At 42.6% G+C, this 19,933-nt stretch overlaps 1 protein-coding gene and 1 non-coding gene across 11 annotated transcripts in view; both read left to right on the forward strand.

Moving 5' to 3' along the window:
- The window catches only part of BAZ2B (bromodomain adjacent to zinc finger domain 2B), a 388,953-nt gene that overhangs the window by 228,706 nt on the left and 140,314 nt on the right, over positions 1 to 19,933 (forward strand). The gene's annotated exons all lie outside the window — the stretch shown is intronic.
- Positions 12,070 to 12,176, forward strand: LOC142425096 (U6 spliceosomal RNA). Its single transcript, XR_012779471.1, has one exon. It is a non-coding gene; the product is annotated as a U6 spliceosomal RNA (small nuclear RNA).

The following is a 19,933-nucleotide window of genomic DNA, read 5'->3' on the forward strand; positions in this document are numbered from 1 at the left end:
AAAGAAAAACATAACACCCTCTATGATAAGCTGCCTGAATATCTGTTTAAACATTAGTGAGTTTTCACAACTTGGTAGGAACTGAGAACAAGATTCTAGGGTGTCTAAGTCATCAACATAGATTAGATTTGGGGAAGTATTTTAGGAAATAAGTTTCCACTTGGTTAAAACCTAACAGACAATAGGCTACAGAATGCAGACTATTGGAAGAAAACGAGGACTCTCTTTTTAATAGTGTGGACCAAATATCTTGAATAGCCTTCTGATTAACAAGAAACAATTGGATAAAATACTTTTAAGGTTTTTAATCATAGCGTTGCTGAGCTGGCAAAAAAAAAGTAGAAAACTCAAAGGGGACAATTGCTATGTGAAGTAGAAATTTTTTTTAATTACCTTATATACTCAAGTATAAGTCAACCCGAATATCAGCCGAGGCACCTAATTTTACCACAAAAACGGCATTAAAAATCTGCTGAAAAACTCGGCTTAAGAAAGACAGTGAGCCTCCCGCCACTCAAGCACTCCCGCAATGCAAGAATACTTTCTTCTGTTAAATTGGCATTCTGTGATGTTCACCTTCCCAACACAACCACTGAAGACAAAGCAGGTGCATAAGCAAATGTGATAAAGAAAGCTGATGGTGCCCGGCTGTCAAAAGATATAACATCTGGGGTCTTAAAGGCTTGAAGGTAAACAAGCAGCCATCTAGCTCAGAAGCAACAAAGCCCACATAACAGAAGCACACAGCCTGTGTGATCATGAGGTGTCGAAGGGATCAGGTAGCAGGCATCAGAGAACAAAAAATCATATCATTGTGTGCTCACCTCCCTGATAAAATCGCTGAAGACAAATGGGTACGTAAGCAAGTGTGGCGAGGAAAGCTGATGGTACCTGGATATCAAAAGATACAGCGTCTGGGTTGAAGGTAAACAAGCTTGAAAGCTTGAAGGTAAACAAGTGGCCATCTAACTCAGAAGCAGCAAAGCCCACATGGAAGAAGCACACCAGCCTGTGTGATCATGAGTTGTCGAAGGGATTAGGTATCAGGCATCATCAGAACAAAAAATCTTACCATGGTGAATGAGGGGATGGGGAGAGTGCAGAGTGGAGACCCAAAGCCCATTTGTAGGCCACTGGAGATCCCCTTGCAGAGGAGTCTCGGGGAGGAGACGAGCCAGAGAGTGTGCAATATAGCAAAGATGAAATATGTAAGTTTTCTCTAGTTCCTAAATGCTTCCTTCTCCCCCCACTATGATAATCCCAATTCTACCTTGCAAGTATGGCTAGACCAAAGGATGGACACTGGTACAGATAGGAACCAGAAATACAGGGAATCCAAGGTGGATGATCCACGTGGTGTGAGTGGTGATATTGGGAGGGTGGGTTGGGAAGGGGGACCCGATTACAAGGATCTACATGTGACCTCTCTTCCCTGGGGGTTGTACAACCGAAAAGTGGGTAAAGGGAAACATTAGACAGGGCAAGATATGACAAAATAATAATTTATAAATTATCAAGTGTTCATGAGGGAGAGGGGGCGGGGAGGGAGGGGAAAAATGAGAACCTGATGCCAGGGGCTTAACTGAAGAGCAAATGTTTTGAGAATGATGAGAGTAATGAATGTACAAATGTGCTTTACACAATTGAAGTATGTATGGATTGTGAAAAGAGTTGTATGAGCCCCTAATAAAATGATTTAAAAAAACTCGACTTATACACAAGTGTATACGGTAATAAATCATTTTACTGGGGGCTCTTACAGCTCTTATAACAGTCCACACAACAACTGTATCAAGCACATTTGTACATATGTTGCCATCATCATTTTCAAAACATTTTCTATTTACTTGAGCCCTTGGTATTAGCTCCTCTTTTTTTTCCTTCCCTCCCCACTCCCCAACCCTCATGGACCCCTGATAAACTATACATTATTACTATTTTTATATCTTACATAGTCCACTGTCTCCCTTTACCCACATTTCTTTTGTCCATCTGCCTGGGCTCAAGGGTTATGTGGTGGTCATTGTAATTGATTCCCCCTTTCTCTCCCTCCTACCCCTGCCTTCACCCAATCCTCATCTTATCACTACTCCCATTGCTGGTTCTGAGAGGTTTATCTGTCCTGGATTTCATGTGTCAAGAGCTCTTATCTGTACCAATGTACATGTTTTGGTCTAGCCGGATTTGTAAGGTAGAACTGGAGTCACATGATAATAGTGGGCATGGTTAGAGGGGCGGGGGACAGCAGGGTGCTGGGGAGAGAGGGAAGAAGCATTAAAGAACTTGAAGAATGTTGCTTGTTCTGTCAGTACTATACTGCACCCTGGTTGACTCGTTCCTTCCTTGTGACTCATCTGTGAGGGACTATCCAATTGTCTACAGATGGGCTTTGGGTCTCCTATCTGATCGCCATCATTTGCATCAATACATTTTTTTGTTTGGGGTCTTCTGATACCTGACCCTGTAGACACCTCATGATCACACAGGCTGGTGTGCTTTTTTCATGTGGGCTCCTTGCTTCTCTGCTAGATGACTGCTTGTTTAATTCCAAGCCTTTAAGACCCCAGCTGCTCTATCTTATACTAGCCAGGCACCATTAGCTCATTTCGCCACTTTACTTATGCACCCACTTTGACTTCACCGATCTTGTAGGGAAGGTTAGCATCACAGAATGCCAGGTTATTAGGACAAAGTGTTCTTGTGTTGAGGGAGTACTTGAGTGGAGACCCAATGCCTGTCTGCTGCCATAATACTTAGCATTTAAATATATGTACATAGATCTATATCCCTATTAATATATTTATATATTTACCTATGTGCCATCCTATATTTGTACCTCTGTAAATGTCTTTTGCCTCCTAGTTCTTTCCTCTATTTCTTTTTACGTTCCTCCTGTCCCACTGTCATGTTCGCCCTTCATTCAACTCTCAGTAATTTCTCTCAACTACATTGCACTAGGTCAACCCCCACTATGCATTTTATGTCCTCCTCGCCATCGATTTAGATCTTTTATTGTTCCCTAGTTCCTGGGTTTGTTGGCTCCCTCCTCCCTTTCTCCCACCTCCTCCTCTCTCATGTCCTCCCTGAGCCATCAGTCCGGTTATTTTCTCCTCGGGATTGGTTATCCTACCTATCTTACATGGATAGATATGATGGGGGGCGGGGGGGGGAACTAAAAATAAGAAAAAGAGTGAAAAAAATTATAAAGCCTATAAATAGTTCCAAGTCGCTGATCATTCTGATTGTTTTCCAATCGGATCTGGTGAAGTGCCATGCCCTGCCCACTGATTCTGAAGTCTGTTTTCAGGATTCCTGAGAGACTTCATTGCTTTGCGCCCCTTGCTGCTCCATTGTGCACCCTCCTGTTTCACTCTGGTTGGGGGGCGGGTTCCAGCTGGGCACAGTACCCGCACCTTGTCTCTCCAGTGCTGTCCTCCTTAGCACTGTGGGTCAGTGAATGGCGCTTGCTGTGTCTCATGATGGGGCCAGCCCCAACGTCCTCCATGCCCTTACATGGTGTTCGCTCTCTCTCTCTCTCTCTCTCTCTCTCTCTCTCTCTCTCTCTCTCTCTCTCTCTCTCTCTCTCTCACACACACACACACATACACACACACACACACTCTCCTTCCTTCCCTCCTTCCCTCCCTCCCTCCCTCTTAGTTTGCTCCTGCGTTTTCTGGGCAGAAAAAGAAATTTTAAAGGAGATAGAAAGTGCTAATTTTATTTTTCATTACAAGAAGCACTGGTGGAACTGTGGGTTAGGCATTGGGATGCTAACCACAGTGTCTGTGGTTCAAACCCACTAGCTGCTCCATGGGAGAAAGACGAGGCTGTCTGCTTCCATAAAGATTTATAGTGGGTTATGCATTTGGCAGCTAACAGATGGCAGTTGGTTTGGTTTGGGGTATGAGTCAGAATTGACCTGAAGGCAATAGATGTGGTATTTTTGTGTATTTTTAATATTATTCATTCTAGGCTGTTACTCCAGCCCTTGCTGCCAGCAGCTCTCTGAGTCTGGATGCAGAAGGTAGAGGAGTTTTTGCAAGTGTAGAATTTAGGCATAGGATGCCAGTCCCAGCCTTTCCCTGTATAAGACGAGTAAGGGCAGAGGCTGAGTGTGGTTTGCCCATTGTTATTCCAGGTCTCCTTTTGTCATTCCTTCCTCTTCTAAGATGACTAGAATTCTTTTCACATCCTCACCTTCTTACAGTAGTTTGAAGCAAATTTGCATTACTGAGCCAGCTATTGATCTGTTGCCTAGTAAATTTTTTTCTAGAGGTTTCAGCTAATTTCTGTAACCTTCAAATTTCTCTTCATTATATCAGACTATATTTTAGACAAACACCTCTTTTATTCTTTTTTAATTTCCCCTCCACTCAGAAACATTGGGATCCCCTTTGTGTGCATCCAAACCTTCTTCTGACGAGCATTTAACATTGTTTAGAAAAGCTTCTTGTTTAATTACCTAACCATTATTTGGGGCTCCATAAACCTATAATTTTTGCAACCTTGGTAGGGCTACCACGCCTAATCCTGCAAACTGTTAAACCTGACAGTGAACAGAGAGCTTGTATGTGAGCGATGCATTCATTATTCACAGTCCTACAAACAGTGCTGATTTTTTGATTCACATCATTTTGGCCATTTTACTTGAATTGTTAGATTAAGTCATCAGACTAATTCTTTCCCTATGTTATCCTCTTCTCACTAAAGACACAGCTATGGAGTGTGTGAGCAAGAACTTAGTATGGAAACATTTCATTGTGTGAAGAATTGGGTAAGGCATTGACATTGACAGTAACAGTGCTTTCCTTGTCGGTCCTGTATTCCAATTATACCGTTTTTGAAAGGTACCCCCTCCTTTCTAAGCTTTTCTTAGCTGTAGCCCAATTATTAATAAAGTGCTTTTCCTTGAAGACTTGCTATTTTACCTGGACCAAGCCTATCTGGTTCTTTGTATAGTTACTGTGCTCAACTTTCAGATGTTCCTCCCTCTAAACAGTACGAAAAAAGGCTGTACACTCTCGCCCTCTCTGGAAACTTTTCTTCTTTATTGCCAAATAAGGATTTGTTCGTTCTAATACGTTCTTTAATTGAAACTGAAAATTGTGGAGCCCCTATTTTCCTAATGTAACACAGCACAATACAACTCCATCTCCTGGCTAGCTGGGATGATAGGAGTCTTTCCTAGTTTTGACTCCCTTTCCTCACATCACCCCACCTCTCTCTGCATAAGGTTGGAAGGAAAAGTCACAGCCCATGATTTTGTTACCTGGTAAGAGTCTAGATGGGTCTGAGGTATTGGACAAAACCCTGGTGGTACAATATTAAGCACTTGACTGCTAACCAAAAGTTCACTGGTTCAAACCCACAAGTCAGATGACCTGCTCCTGTAAACACTATAGCCTAGGAAACCCTGTCGACAATTCTATTCCATCTTATTATCGGAGCACTATGAGTGGTAATGAATAAGAAAGACCAGGATAGAACTCTTGCATTTAATTTATAGTGCTGATAAAGATTATCGAAAGTACCATGGAAAACCAGAACAAACAAACCTGTCTTCAGAGAAGTCCAGCCAGATGCTCCTTAGAAGCAAGAATGGCAAGAACATGTTATAAGGACTGGCCAGTCCCTGGAAAAGGACATCAGGCTTAGTAAAGTGTGGTCAGCAGAAGCACAAGACAGAAGACCTTCAGCAAGATGGTTTGACACAGTGGCTGTAACAAAGAGCTTAAGCAGAATAGTCATTGTAGGGATGACACAGGACCTGGCAGTGTTTCTTTCTGTCTGTTGTCATTAGGGACCCCTGAGTCAGAACCAACCCCATGGAACCGAGCGCCATCATGACTCTTACTTGATTCAGCAGCACACAGAAGAAGCAATGGGGGCGTGGTGTAGACGGTTTTGCCTTCCAAGTCTGAGACCCTGATTGGATTCCCAGGCAGTGAACCTCACACACAGCCACCACTCGTCTTGTCAACTAAGGATTGTATGTTGCTCTGGAGGTGAATAGGTTTCAGCAGCTGGCAGACCAAGACAGACTAGGAGAAAAACATTGTCCTTAGGTGCTGACTGATAGTGACTATGTACACAACACAACGAAACAGCGTCTGGTCTTGCGCCATCCTTCTACCAGTTGCTATGGTTGAGCCTATTGATTCAGCCACTGACGTGTCTGTCGATCGCATTCAGTGCCTTCCTCTTTTTTGATGGTCTTCTACTTCACCAAGCATGATGTCCTTCCCTAGGGACTGGTCCCTTCTGATAACATGTCAAAATACATGAAACAACATGTGGCCGTCTTCGAGTCTACAGAGCATTTCAACTGTCTTTTTTCTGGAACAGATATGTTCTTCTAGCAGTCTATGGTTTAATCCACATTCCTCACCGACACTGTAACTTAAATCTTCCTGTTCTTCTCTGGCCTCTACATGGTACAGCTTTCACATGTAGAAGAGATAGTTAGAATACCATGACTTGAGTGGAGCGCACTTAGTACTACTCAAAATGCCATCTTTGCTTCTTAACACGTTAAGGAGGCCTTTCACTGCAGACTGGTCCAGTGCATTACATGGTTTGATTTCTTGACTGCTGCGTCAGTGAGCAGCAGTGTTTGTGACTCCATTCTTTGCAACTTCAATCTTTTTTTGTTTTTAACCATGTTTACTGACCTAGTTTGAGGATTTCTGTGTTTACATTGAAGTGATTTTACTTACGAAAATCAGCCAGTGAAAACCTTATAGATCAGAATGGTCCAATTACCAACTGATCCTGGGTTGGTTCAGAGCTGGGCAATTGCGGGGGAAAGGAGGGCCCCCAGCAAATCATCACTGGTCCGGTGGGCACAATTATACGGCGATAATAAGTAAAGATTATAGTATAGTCATTGAGAGCATGAGAGTTAGTAGAGAGGTTGAAACAATGGAGTCAGACACAATTCATGGTAGCATGCTCACCTCAGCCCTGCTTGGTGGTCCACCTCGAGAGCTCTCTGAGAGCGAGAGCTGGAGGACCAAACGTTATTGCTAACCAATGGTTATAACTACTTAGGGGGGGTTGTGATTACAGGTAACCACACGTCACAGGAAGGGGCAGTACAGTAGGCACACACATCGAAGGAAGGGGATGTACGATAGGCATGAGCGTGGCAGGAAGGGGATGAGCTAGGGGTGTGCACATAGGCAGGGGAGAGACGAGAGGTATACATGTGACAAGAAGGGCAGACCCTAGATTCATGATGGCAGCCTAACCTTGGTCACCTTTGGGTGGGCTTGCCCTCTCAGGGGTCTCCTACAAGGAAATAGTGAACTACTATACTTATCAGAAGGGAGTGGGCCCTACTTGTCATGGGATAAACACTGATGACTACTTGCTCTCTGATGGCTGGTAACCCTGAGGGAGAATAACCACTGACCTACTTCTGTTGACCTCCAAGTGTTTCGTCATTGGCCATGTGTAGCAATCAGCCAAGTCTAGGATACGTTTGGGAGAGACAACTTGGGAGAAATCTTTCTGTTTCCCACAGGCAGTGTTTCATCCCATTAGGAACAGGGTTGCAGAGTGAGTCTGGGGCCAACTCTAGCAGCTAACAGCCACGCAACAGCTAGGTTTGCCCCGATTGTGTTTGCACTTGCAGAGTTCCTTCCGAAGGAGGGTGGAGGTCCTGTGTCTAGTTAAACTCTGGTTGAAATATTCCAGTGCTAGCCATTCCAGTATCCAGCCACTGAAAGAGGTTTGTTTCGGGTGGAATACTCTTGGAGAGGAGAGATCTTTGAGTCAGATTTCTCTTTCCTTGTTAAGATAGGAAGATGGTGGAAGTTCTCACCCTCTTAGTGTTCTCCTGGACACAGAGTGAGCCCAAACCAAACCCAAGGACCCTGACTTGATTCTGACTTACAATAATCCTGTAGGACAGAGTAGAATCACCCGATAGGTTTACTCAGCCTATAAATCTTTTTTTTAAATCATTTTATTGGGGGTTTGTGCAACTCTTAACACAATCTAGACATCCATCCACTGTGTCAAGCACATTTGTACATTTGTTGCCATCATCATTCTCCAAATATTTTCTTTCTACTTGAGCCCGTGGTGTCAGCTCCTCATTCCCCCCCCCCCACGAACCCTTGATAATATATAAAATTGTATTTTCATGTCTTACACTGTCCAGCATCTCTATTTGCCCACTTTTCTCTTGTCCATACCCCAGGGAGGGGATTATACGTAGGTCCTCATGATCGGTTCCTCCTTTCTCCCCCACCTTCCCCTTCCCCTTCCCCTCCTGGTATCACTACTCTCATTATTGGTCCTGAGGGATTTATCTGTCCTGGATTCCCTGTGCTTCCAGCTCTGATCTGTACCAGTGTACATGCTCTGGTCTAGCTAGATTTGTAAGGTAGATTTGGGATTATGATAGTGGGAGGGGGGGAGCATTAAAGAACCGGAGGAAAGTTGTGTGTTTCATCATTGCTATACTGCACTCTGACTGGCTCGTCTGGAGGAGACCAGCCTGTAAATCTGTACGGAACCACCTCCCACATCTCTCTCCCATGCATTGACTGGTGGGTTCAAACAGCAAACCCTTCAGTTAGCAGCCTGGTGCTTAACTCACCACACCACCAGTTTCCTGGAATAAAAGATAGATAGGCAATAGTATATCTATACCTTACCAGCATACTATTCAGAACTTCCATTATTAATAAAGACAAGTACTTTCTTATGGCCGGCGTAAAGCAGTTCCCTGAATACAGACCCCCTATTATTTGTGTGTATGTTCTCCATATTTCTTCTTTAAAAAAAAAAACATCCTACCGAGTATGGGGGGTCTTAAGAGAATGCCGATGAGCAGTGTTTCTTCCCTTCTCATTCAGGCTGTGACTGTCCCTCTTCTTGTGTTCATCATCATCTCTCCCTTCACCTCATTGTGCAGCTCTTTCCTCCTTTTGTCTGTGTTATAGAATCCTCAGTATTTTATACAAGATTCACAATACAGTAAGTATTATTTGATTGTTTTTCTCATTTGTAACTCAACTGAGACAATGCAGCATGGTTGCGTTTTGAGACATCTGAGAGCACTATTGCAAAGATTCTTCTCCCTGGCTGCCCGGGAGAAGAAGCGCCTGGAAAGCCTGTGCGAACGGAACTGGAGGGAAAGTTTCAGGCCTCCCTGTGAAGAGCTGTTTGCACAGAGGCCCTGGGTTTTTAATCACACATGTGATGTTGAGACAATGAACGATTTTAAGTAGGGAAGTGGTAGGATCAGATGTTTGAGTTACAAGGGATTCATGTGTGTGGCTGGCTTTGTTTGCCTGTTTTAAAAACGGGATTACTGTTGGCTGTGGGGAGGAAGATTGGCAGAAAGAGTGGCAAAGAGACTCTTAGAAGGCTGCTGCAGTGTTTCTAATAATTCTTAATTAGTACTGTTTAGAATTGTAATATGGTGACGGTGGGATTACAGAGAATATACTTAGAATAGGAAAAGTGAAAGAAAGTGGGTAGTTTAATGTGGTTTAGACTCTCAGCCTTATTTATCTCTACTAAATCCCTCTATTGTATAAATCTAGCCAATCATGTGACAATATGGGTAAAGTTGTAGAACAAGTCTAGTTAGGTACTTTATAATGTTGCATAAACCCATCCTACTCTCAAAACTGAATTAATATCGCTTTGGCCAGCTTTCAAACTATTTAACAGAGCCATGTAAGATTAATTAAGTGCATGAGTGCCTGAGTGTTGCAAGTGACTTGATGTGCAGTACTCTGTCTTAATGTCTTCTTATGTAATACACGAGAGGTCATATTAGGGACACTGTGCATGTAGCCTGCAATATGAACAGCCAGAATGTTCCTGAGAAGAGAGGGTAGCAAGACACTGTGAGGCATGCTTCGTACATGTTATCTGGAAAAATCAGTCCTTGGGAAAGGACATGAGCCTGGCAAAGTCGAGGGAGGGCCAGTGTCAGAGAGGAAGACCCTCTGAGATGGACTGCCACAGTGACTGCCACAGAGGGGGCTTCAGCATGACAACAGTTGCAAGGAAGGGCAGGCGGCTGATACCTAACAACAACGGGAGCTCTGTAACTAGGAAGAGGAACTTTCACACCTCAATAGAGAATGCTAGATCTTCAAATAGCATTTCATCAACAATAGATAGAAATATTCTTTCATTCATTTTTAATCCACATTTTCACCGTATTCGAGTGCCATTTGAGGAATAATTCACAACCATACAGTTTACCCATTTAAATCGTTTAATTATTTTTAACATAGTCACCGAGTTTTGCAACCATCATAAACAGAGCATTTATTTCATAGCGGTCACTTCTCACGTCCCCCACTCTTAAATCAGTTTGCTGTCCTTAAGTTGGTCAGACTCATAGTAACCTTGACCCCTGGTCCTCACAGTGGGGCTGTACCCCATAGAAATTTTAATGGCTGGTTTTCACAAGTAGATTGCTAGGTTTGTCTTCTAAGATCCCTCTGAGTGGACTTGGATCTTCAGCCTTTCTGTTAGCATTAACCCTTTCTACCACCCAGGGACCAAGTGCTCAGCCCTAGGCAACGCCTAATCTACTTCCTGTCTCTATAATTTGCCTATTCTGGACACTTTATATAAATGGAATCATGCAATATGTGTCAGTGACTTATTACACTTTGCCTAATGTTGCCAAGGTTCATCCATATTGTCACATGCATCAATACTTTATTCCTCTTGATTACTGAATTGTATGGACATACCACATTCCATTTGTGTGTTTGTCAGTTAATGGACTGTTTGACTATTACGAACAATGCTGCTATTAACATTCCTGTACAAGTTTTTGTAGAGACATATAAGGGGGCTTCAAAACATTTGTGGAAATGAAAATTTTGAAGCCACTTCATATGTATTTAATTCTTTCAGAGCATAATTGCTGGCTCAGGTAGTAACTCAGTCTTTCACCTTTTGATGACTCAAATAAACATTTCACTATTTAACATCTGAAGTAGAATATTTAGGTGGCCTTTCAAAGTATGGATATATATATATATATATATATATATATATATATATATATATATATATATCATATGGTTTTACCCTTAAACTATTTTGGTAATCAGTAAGCTACCTATGAAGAATGCTGAATTTTCATCAGTTCTCAAGGTTCATGTGTAGAGCAGCATACGTTAGGACATAATGTCTTTGAACTGCTAAGTGAGATTTTCATGCATTTCATATCATACAAATCAGAGAACCCTGGTGACACATTGCTCCACTGCTTACTGAACAGTTGGCGGTTAGAATTCACCCACTTTTTCAACTGGAGAAAACTGTTTGCACCTATTGTCATAAAGAATACAGATTAGCTAACCTGCTACATGCCTGTCACTTGGCGTTGCTGTGAGTCAAAATCAACAGCAACAGCATAAGGTGTATTTGGGATGCACGTTGCTGTTGAGGGCCTTGGAGTCTGTCTGCATCATAGCCGCCGTGGTGTACAACGACAGGGAACACTGCTGGGTTCTACGCTGTCCTCCCAGTTGGCCTGTGCTTGAGCCCATTGTTGCAGCCCCTGTGTCAGTCCATCTTGCTGAGGGCCTTCTGTTTCACTGCCTCTCTGCTTTATCAAGCATTGTGTCCTTCTCCAGGGACTGGGCTCTCCTGACAGCATGTCCAAACTACTTGAGACAAAGTCTCACCAGCCTTGCCTCTAAGCAGCAAGTGCCCCTTCCAAGACAGTGTAGTTTATTCTTTTTTGGGTACATTCAATATTGTTCTCCAGCACCCTAATTCAAGTGCATAGATTCTTCTTTGGCCTTCCTTATTCAATGTCTGATTCAATGCCCAGTTTCTTCAATGTCTAATTGAATGCATAGTAGGCAGTTCAAGTCTCTCTGAGTTTGTTATAAAAGGTCTTCTTCCAAATGAAACTGTTTGTTTTTTTTAAGGGAGACATCGGTCAGTGTAAAACATGAAAAATAATAAAATTTATAAATTATCAAGGGTTCATGAGAGAGGAAGGGGAAAAAAGGAGATCTGATCCCTAGGGCTCAAGTAGAAAGAAAATGTTTTGAAAATGATGATGGTGTGCTTTCTTCGGCAGCACATATACTACCATTGGAGCGAGACAGAGAAGATTAGCATGGCCCCTGCGCAAGGGTGACACGCACATTCGTGACGTGTTCCATATTTTTTGAGCAGACCAAGGTAAATGCTGCCAAAAATAAGACTGGAGCTGCTCCCATCATTGGTGTGGTGCGGCTAGGCTACTACCAAGTCTGGGGAAGGAAAACTTCCAGAGCAACCTGTCATCGAGAAGACCACATTCTATGCAGAAGAGCTGAGCAGAAGATTAAGGGTGTTGGTGGGGACTGTGTCCTGGTGGCTTGAAGTTACATGGAAATTTAATTAAAAGTTAAAAATGGTTTTTTGAAAAAAAAAAAAAAGAAAGAAAATTATGGCAACAAATGTGTTTGACACAATGTATGTATGTATGTGTTGTGATAAGAAATATATGAGCGTCCAATAAAATGATGAAAACAGTCCAGAACAGATAAAAGCCATAAGTCTGATATTAGCCCATATGTCTGATACAAATCTATAAATTCCTCTCCAAACTTATGAAACACATACAATGATGCTGAATGCAGGAAGATCACAGGCCAGTGGGTGGAAAATCTTGTGAGTCCAGTGGTGGTGGAAGCATCTCGACACTGGTGTGTGTCTCCAGGTGGCTCCTCCAGCTTCGGCCTCTGGCTGCAACAGCGTAGCTCCATCTGACATGTTGTCAGTAATATCTTGCAGGGAGTGAGCCAGCTCTATGGTGTTTTTTTTTCACAAGAGAAAAGCTTGTAGTTAGTTCAGGGATCGTTTGCTGGCCCTTAGGAGCGTTTTCCACTCCAGTCTGTTGGGGCACCACGCCCTGGCCCCATTCCCTGGGGACCTTGCCGCTCCATTCCCTTGCTGTTCCGCTGCACTCCCCCAGTGCTTCGTCTCCGTGTGGTGGGATCAGGTCTGGTGAGCTCTATGGTTTATGTTAACACTTGGTTGTTGTCAGTACAGTAAAAGCAGAGCAAATTTATGGTGATCTAAAAGTAGTCAAAATTATGAAGGAAATAAAAGAGGCATATTTAAATGAAGAGTAAATAAGTGATTTGACTGAATATTATAGTTAAGAGAATAGTAGAGGGAATTATAGTAACTACTAGTGGATCTTAGAATATTAGTCCTGTCAAAAAGAGGTAAAATTGTTCCCTAAATTAGTGAGGAAAGGAAAGCTATAATGAGAGCAAAATTATAATGAAAATTATAGACTATTTATTAACATCTCAGGAAAAAGCAATTTTGCAGATCCAAAACCTAAACTAAAAATTTCACTGATTCCTAAAATCAAAACTTCAAAATTAACTTTAGAGATGACACCTCAGAATTTAAACCAAAAGATGACCCCTTGGTAATTACATAATCTGGTGTCCATTTGAGTCTATTAATAGTGAAGGAGTGGAGAGTAGCCTGTTATCAGGTCGTAGCTTGATGACCTCATGGAGGCAAAATGGAGGCAAATACTGTAGCTCACTGGAGGCCAGATACACACACTTCCTGTGAGACACTCCTGTTGACAAACCACAAGGAACTACGCTGATAGAGCCAGAGCCCTGGAGCTGGAGGAGCCATGGGGAAACTCACACCAGCGCTGAGATGCTTTTACCACCACTGGATCCATAAGACTTTCCACCCACTGGCCTGTGATCTTCCTGCATTCGGCGTCATTGCATGACTGCGTGAGTCTAAAGAGGAATTTATGCACTGGTATCGACATATGAGATAATAATGGACTTCTGTGCTTGATCTGGACTGGGCTGGGATGTTTTCTTAATATACAATTGCTCTTTGACATGAGTGTCGGTGAATTTGTTTCTCTAGTCAACCCAGACTAACACAGTCCCGATGGGTCAGGCAGATTGACAGTGGTTTTCCTAATATACGTCTTCCTTTTTAAATGGTGGGGAATAGTTACAGAACAAACCAGCGTCTGCCATCTCCACAGTTCCCACACATGCAATTTAGGAACATCCATTAGATGCTTCTAACTGTGAAACCTTTGTCACGCTCCTTTTCCCATTCCTGTAACTTCACGACTCCTTAAACACAAGCTCTCCCTTTCCCTTCCTTATTAATCATTTGCTTATGTATATTTTCTTATTTCATATAAGTGAGATTCTATAATATTTGTCCTTGTGTGACTGGCTTATTCACTGTGATGTTTTCAAGCTTCCTCTGTGCAGGGCATGCGTCAGGACTTCACTCCTTTTTCTCAGCGAGTAGTTTTCCATTGTATGTCTGTATCACAGTTGGGTTATCCACTCACCTGGTGACGGACGCTTCTTTGATTATCATTGTGTCCCTATTGTAAGAAGTGCTGCGCCGCGCACTAGGACACGAGTCTATATGCCTGTTTGTGCTGCTGCTCTCTAGCCCCGTGGTTATGTACCTAAGCCTGGAATCGCTGTGTCCAGCCTTGTAGGGAACCACCAAAATGTTTTCCATAGTTGCTGTGCCATTTTTCATCCTCACCAGGGTGGATGAAAGTTCCAGTTTCGCCCATGCCTGGTTTGTTCTTTTTTTAAAAAGATCATCGCCATTCTAGTGGGGGTGAGATGGTATCTCATTGCAGTTTTGACTAATGAGCTGCTTGAACATCGATCTAGGTTTACCTGTGAAAGACATCTGCTTGGAATTGAAAATGTTCTTGAGAATTTTAACTTATTTTCGCCCACATATAAAATATAAGAGGAACAGAATTTATTTTAAACAAGTTTTCCCCCCACCCTAACTTTGAAGAAACTAAAGGTGTTTCCCTTACTGTATTGTCCTTGCCAAACACGTAAGACAACATTACCCAGCAGGAGCTGTGCTGGGCACTCTCCTTAAAACTCTTTGAAGTACATGTAATTAACTCTATTTTAATGATTCAGAAACGAAGGTTCAACAGACATGTTGACTGGCTGCTGAACGATACCATGAATTTATAAGACAAATAGGGAGTAAAACATCTGTAACCAGAAGCTAAAATGCTCTGCCATTCAATGATGCAGAATTGTTGCCTAAGATTAGTCAGATTTCACATAATCTATAAAGTTGGTCTTGGGTGTATATTTGAAGCAATATAGTATTTGGATTCTTAGAAGGAAAAAATAGAAAATGTAGAATGACCTAAGATGAGAGAAAAGACAGGAGCGAAAATGACATTTGTTGGAGAATGTTTTGCCGTCTCTGGGTTGCAAGGACCAATAAAGTAAAGCTTTCAGAGCTCAAGTAAAGAAGAGGTATTTGGAAGGCTACAGACAGGCTCAGGGAATAGAGGAGAACCAACAAGGCAGTTTGAGAAAAAAGCCTAGAATAACTAAACTTTCCTCATTCGCCACCAACTTCTCTGTGTACTTTTGCCCCTCCGTGATTTCTTTCCGACTCATGTTTCTTTAGCTTTAGTTTTGTCGTGTATGTGTGCTTGGGCCCACAACCTCAGTGATATCTCAGTCCAGCAACAGCTCCCCTGTGGCTGTTAGTTAAAAGCTCAGAGAAAATCTCAGTCGAGATTTAGCAGTAGCTAGCATAGATCATAGAATTGTGGTCAGCTGTTATCTTCTCGGGGCATGTCTGGTTCACATAGCTTTGAGCACTGAGCTGGTGTCAGATGACACAGGGTTAAGGTATTAGGAGCTGTGGACAAGAGCTCCCTAAACAGCTAGGAGTCTAGTCTCCTGAAACCGATGGTGTATGTGAAAGGATCATGAGTGAAGAAGATGGTCCATGACTCTGCAAACTTCCTGGATTGGCATGGGAGGTGGATTGTTCTTCTCCAGTTTTGTGTATTCATGAGTAGCCCCATATTACTGCAGTTAGGTTCCTAATTATTAGTCTTGGGACACACACACACACACACACACACACACACACAAACACACACACACACTATAAGCCAGCCCGAATATCAGCCGAGGCATCTAATTTTATCACAAAAACTGCATTAGAAATGTGCAGAAAAACTTGACTTATGCATGAGTATATATGGTATATAATTTTATTGGAGGTTCTTACAACTCTTATCACAATCCATACATACATCCATTATGTCAAGCATATTTGTACATATGTTGCCATACTCATTTTCAAAACATTTTCTTTCTACTTGAGCCCTTGGTATCAACTCATTTCCTCTCGCCCTCATGAACCCTTGATAATTTATAATTTTTTTTTCATGTCTTACACTGACCACTGTCTCCCTTCATCAACTTTTCTGTTGTCCATCCCCCTGGGAAGGGCTTTTATATTGATCATTGTGTTCCATTCCTCCTAACCTGCCCCGCCCCCCCCAGCTTCTTCTTCCCCTCCTGATATCACTACTCTCATTATTGGTCCTGAGGGGCTTATCTGTCCTGGATTCCTTGTGTTGTGAGCTCTTATCTGTACCAGTGTACATACTCTGGTCTAGCCGGATTTGAATTGGTAGAATTGGGGTCATGATAGTGGGGGAGAGGAAGTATTAAAGAAAATGGTATGAGAGGAAAATTGTATGTTTCATTGGTGCTATACTGCATCCTGACTGGCTTGTCTCTTCCTTGTGACCCTTCTGTAAGGGATGTCCAATTGTCTATAGTTGGGCTTTGGGTCTCCACTCCGCACTCCCCCTCATTCACATTGACATGATTTTTTAAAATCATTTTATTGGGAGCTCGTACAATTCTTATCAAAATTCATAAATACATCCATTTTGTCAAGCACATTTTTACATTTGTCGCCATCATCATTCTCAGAACATTTTCTTTCTACTTGAGCTCATGATATCAGCTCCTCATTTTTCCCCCTCCCTCCCTGCTCACCCTCACTCATGAACCCTTGATAATTTATAAATTATTATTTTTTCATATCTTACACTGTCTGACATCTCCCTTCATACAATTTTCTGTTGTCCATATCCTAAGGAGGAGGTTATATGTAGATCCTTATAATTGGTTCCCCCTTTCTACCCCATCTTCCCTCCACCCTCCAGGTATCGCCACTCTCACCACTGGTCCTGAAGGGATCATTTGTTCTGGATTCCCTGTGTTTCCAGTTCCTATCTGTACCAATGTACATCCTCTGGTCTAGCCAGATTTGTAAGGTAGAATTGGGATCATGATAGTGGGGGAGGACGCATTTAAGAACTAGAGGAAAGTTGTATGTTTCATTGTTGCTACCCTGCACCCTGACTGACCTCCCCACAACCCTTCTGTAAGGGGTGTCCAGTTGCCTATAGATGGGCTTTATGTCTCCACTCTGTACTCACCCTCATTTACATTGATATGATTTTTTTGTTCTTGAATGCCTGATACCTGATCCCTTCCACACCTCGTGGTCACACAAACTGGTGTGCTTCTTCCATGTGGGCTTTGTTGCTTCTGAGCTATATGGCCACTTGTTTATGTTCAAGCCTTCACGACCCCAGATGCTATATCTTTTGATAGCCAGGCACCATCAGCTTTCTTCACCACATTTGCTTATGCACACATTTGTCTTCAATGATCATATTGGGAAGGTGGGCACCCACTGATATGATTTTTTGTTTTTTGGTGCCAGGTACCTGGCCCTTCTACACCTCATGGTCACACAGGCTGGTGTGCTTCTTCCATGTGGACTTTGTTGCCTCTCAACTTGATGGCCACTTGTTTATCTTCAAGCCTTTAAGACCCCAGATGCTATCTTCCTTTACCACATTTGCTTATGCAACCATTTAGTCTTCAGCGATTGTGTTGGGAAGGTGAGCATTACAGAATGCCAGGTTATTAGAACAAAGTGTTCTTGCGTTGAGGGAGTACTTGAGTAGAAGCCCAATGTTTGTCTGCTATTTAATACTTAACATATAAATATATGTACGTATATCTATTTCCCTATCATTATATATAAACATATTTACATATGAATATGCCTGTATTTAGACCTCTAGAAATGTCCTTTGCCTCCTAGTTCTTTCCTCTATTTCCTTTTTCTTTCCTCTTGTTCCACTATCACATTCGGCTATCATTGGGTTACAGTAATTTCTCTTGGCCACATTTCCCTTGATCCAGCCCCACCAGGTATCCTACGTCCTCCTTGCCATTGATTTTAGATCATTTGTTGTTCCCTTGTCTCTGGGTTGGTTGACACCCCCCTTCCTTTCTCCCAACCCCCCCTTCTCCTGTGTTCCCCCACCTCCCCATTCTCTTGTGTTCCCCCCCAGGCCCCCTCCCCAAAACATCAGTCCTGTTGCTTTCTCCTCCAGATTATTTATGCTGTCCATCTTATCTAGATAGATATGTGGAGACAATAATAAACACAAAAACAGGACAAAGCAAACCAAACAATAAAAGAAAACAGCAATCACAAAAAACCAACGACAAAAAGAAAGAAAGAAAGAAAGAAAGGCCTCTAAATAGTTCCAGCTCTATTTGTTGACCTTTTGGAGTGCTTTCTGGTCTAGTCTAATGGGGTGCCACACCCTGGCCCCAAAGTCTATTTTTGGAATTCCTCGGGGATTCACTACTGTGCTCCCCTTGCTACTCTGTTGCACACCGTTCATGTTTTGCCCCAGTGTGAAGGCGTCAGATCAGGCACGATTCCCACACTGTGTCTACAGGGTTGTGCCCCATAGCTCTGTGGGTCAGTGAGGGGACATCATGTGCCATGGTGAGGGCGAGCCTGTGGTCCCTCTGTGCACTGGCTGCTCTGAGCAGGAATATCATCCTCGGGGCTTGGTGGGCAAGGACGTGTTCCGCTCTCTCTCCTTCCCTCTTTGTTTGGTCTTGTGTGCTCTGATCAGATGATTAATTTGTAGGCTTCCCCCCATCCTTTATAACAATAAAGGTAGAAAATAGAGAATTGAGTATCAAGAGGGACATGTTTTAAAGAGGATAGATGTTAAAAGATGTGTCAATCCAATCCAATCTCCTAAAATAGATGACTGACTTGGTCTGCCAGGGTCTGGATATTCTGGGTGCAGAATTGCGAAGAAGCCCTTCATGAAGAAATCATTTGAACTTGCATTGTACTCATACCAACTCTTAGTGAACCTAGACCACAGAGAACTGTCCTCGTGGGTTTCCGAGACTGTAAATCTTTATGAAAGCAGAATCTCAGCTCTCTGCCTTGGAACTGATGGTGATTTCAAACTGCTGAACTTTCAGATAGCAGTCCAGCTCCTAATCCCATATGCTACCAAGGCTCCATTTACACCTTACCGCGGCTCGATATTAGAAATTTGAGACTTGGGAACAGTGAAAGTGCCGCTTCCTTGAAAGTGAAGGTTCAGATGTTCAAGTTGGTGAATAGGATCGGACAAATAGGCATGTTACTATGACTTTGATGAGGGAGACATCCTTTTTAAAAAAATCAAAATGACAACAACCTGCTTCCAAAGCAATGGGACCCTTTCTTTAAGCCAACGCTCATACAGAAAGAGTTCTAACGTGAAGACAGATCAAAGAGCAGCCTTGATGGAGGCAGATAGCATGTCGGCCGGCTCCGGAGCCCCTACCTTTTCCTCCTTGACATTTCTCAGGCACTTACAGGTACATTAAAACTCTCCAGAGCCCTTTGAAAGGCATTTTCTAACAAGAGTAAACCTTTAGAAACCATCCGTGTTCTATGGATTTATTTACTGTTATTCATAGGAGAACAAGCACGTGGTGTCACATCCAGGTGGTATAAAAAGATACAAAATAAAAAATAATTTCTGTATCAGATGCCAATCCCCCAGTTTCTTTGCTGTAAAATTAACCACAGTTAACAGTGTTTTGTATATTTTCCAGAAATATACTCGAGGAATAAAAGTATAAAGGCGTACCCTCTTTTTTTTCCTGATCACAAATGAGAACTTCATATTTATAGTCTTCTCTCGCTTGCTCTTTTCATTGGCAATATTATCTGGTGTAGATCT

The sequence above is a fragment of the Tenrec ecaudatus genome, chromosome 13, assembly GCF_050624435.1.
Source record: "Tenrec ecaudatus isolate mTenEca1 chromosome 13, mTenEca1.hap1, whole genome shotgun sequence".
NCBI lineage: Eukaryota > Metazoa > Chordata > Mammalia > Afrosoricida > Tenrecidae > Tenrec > Tenrec ecaudatus.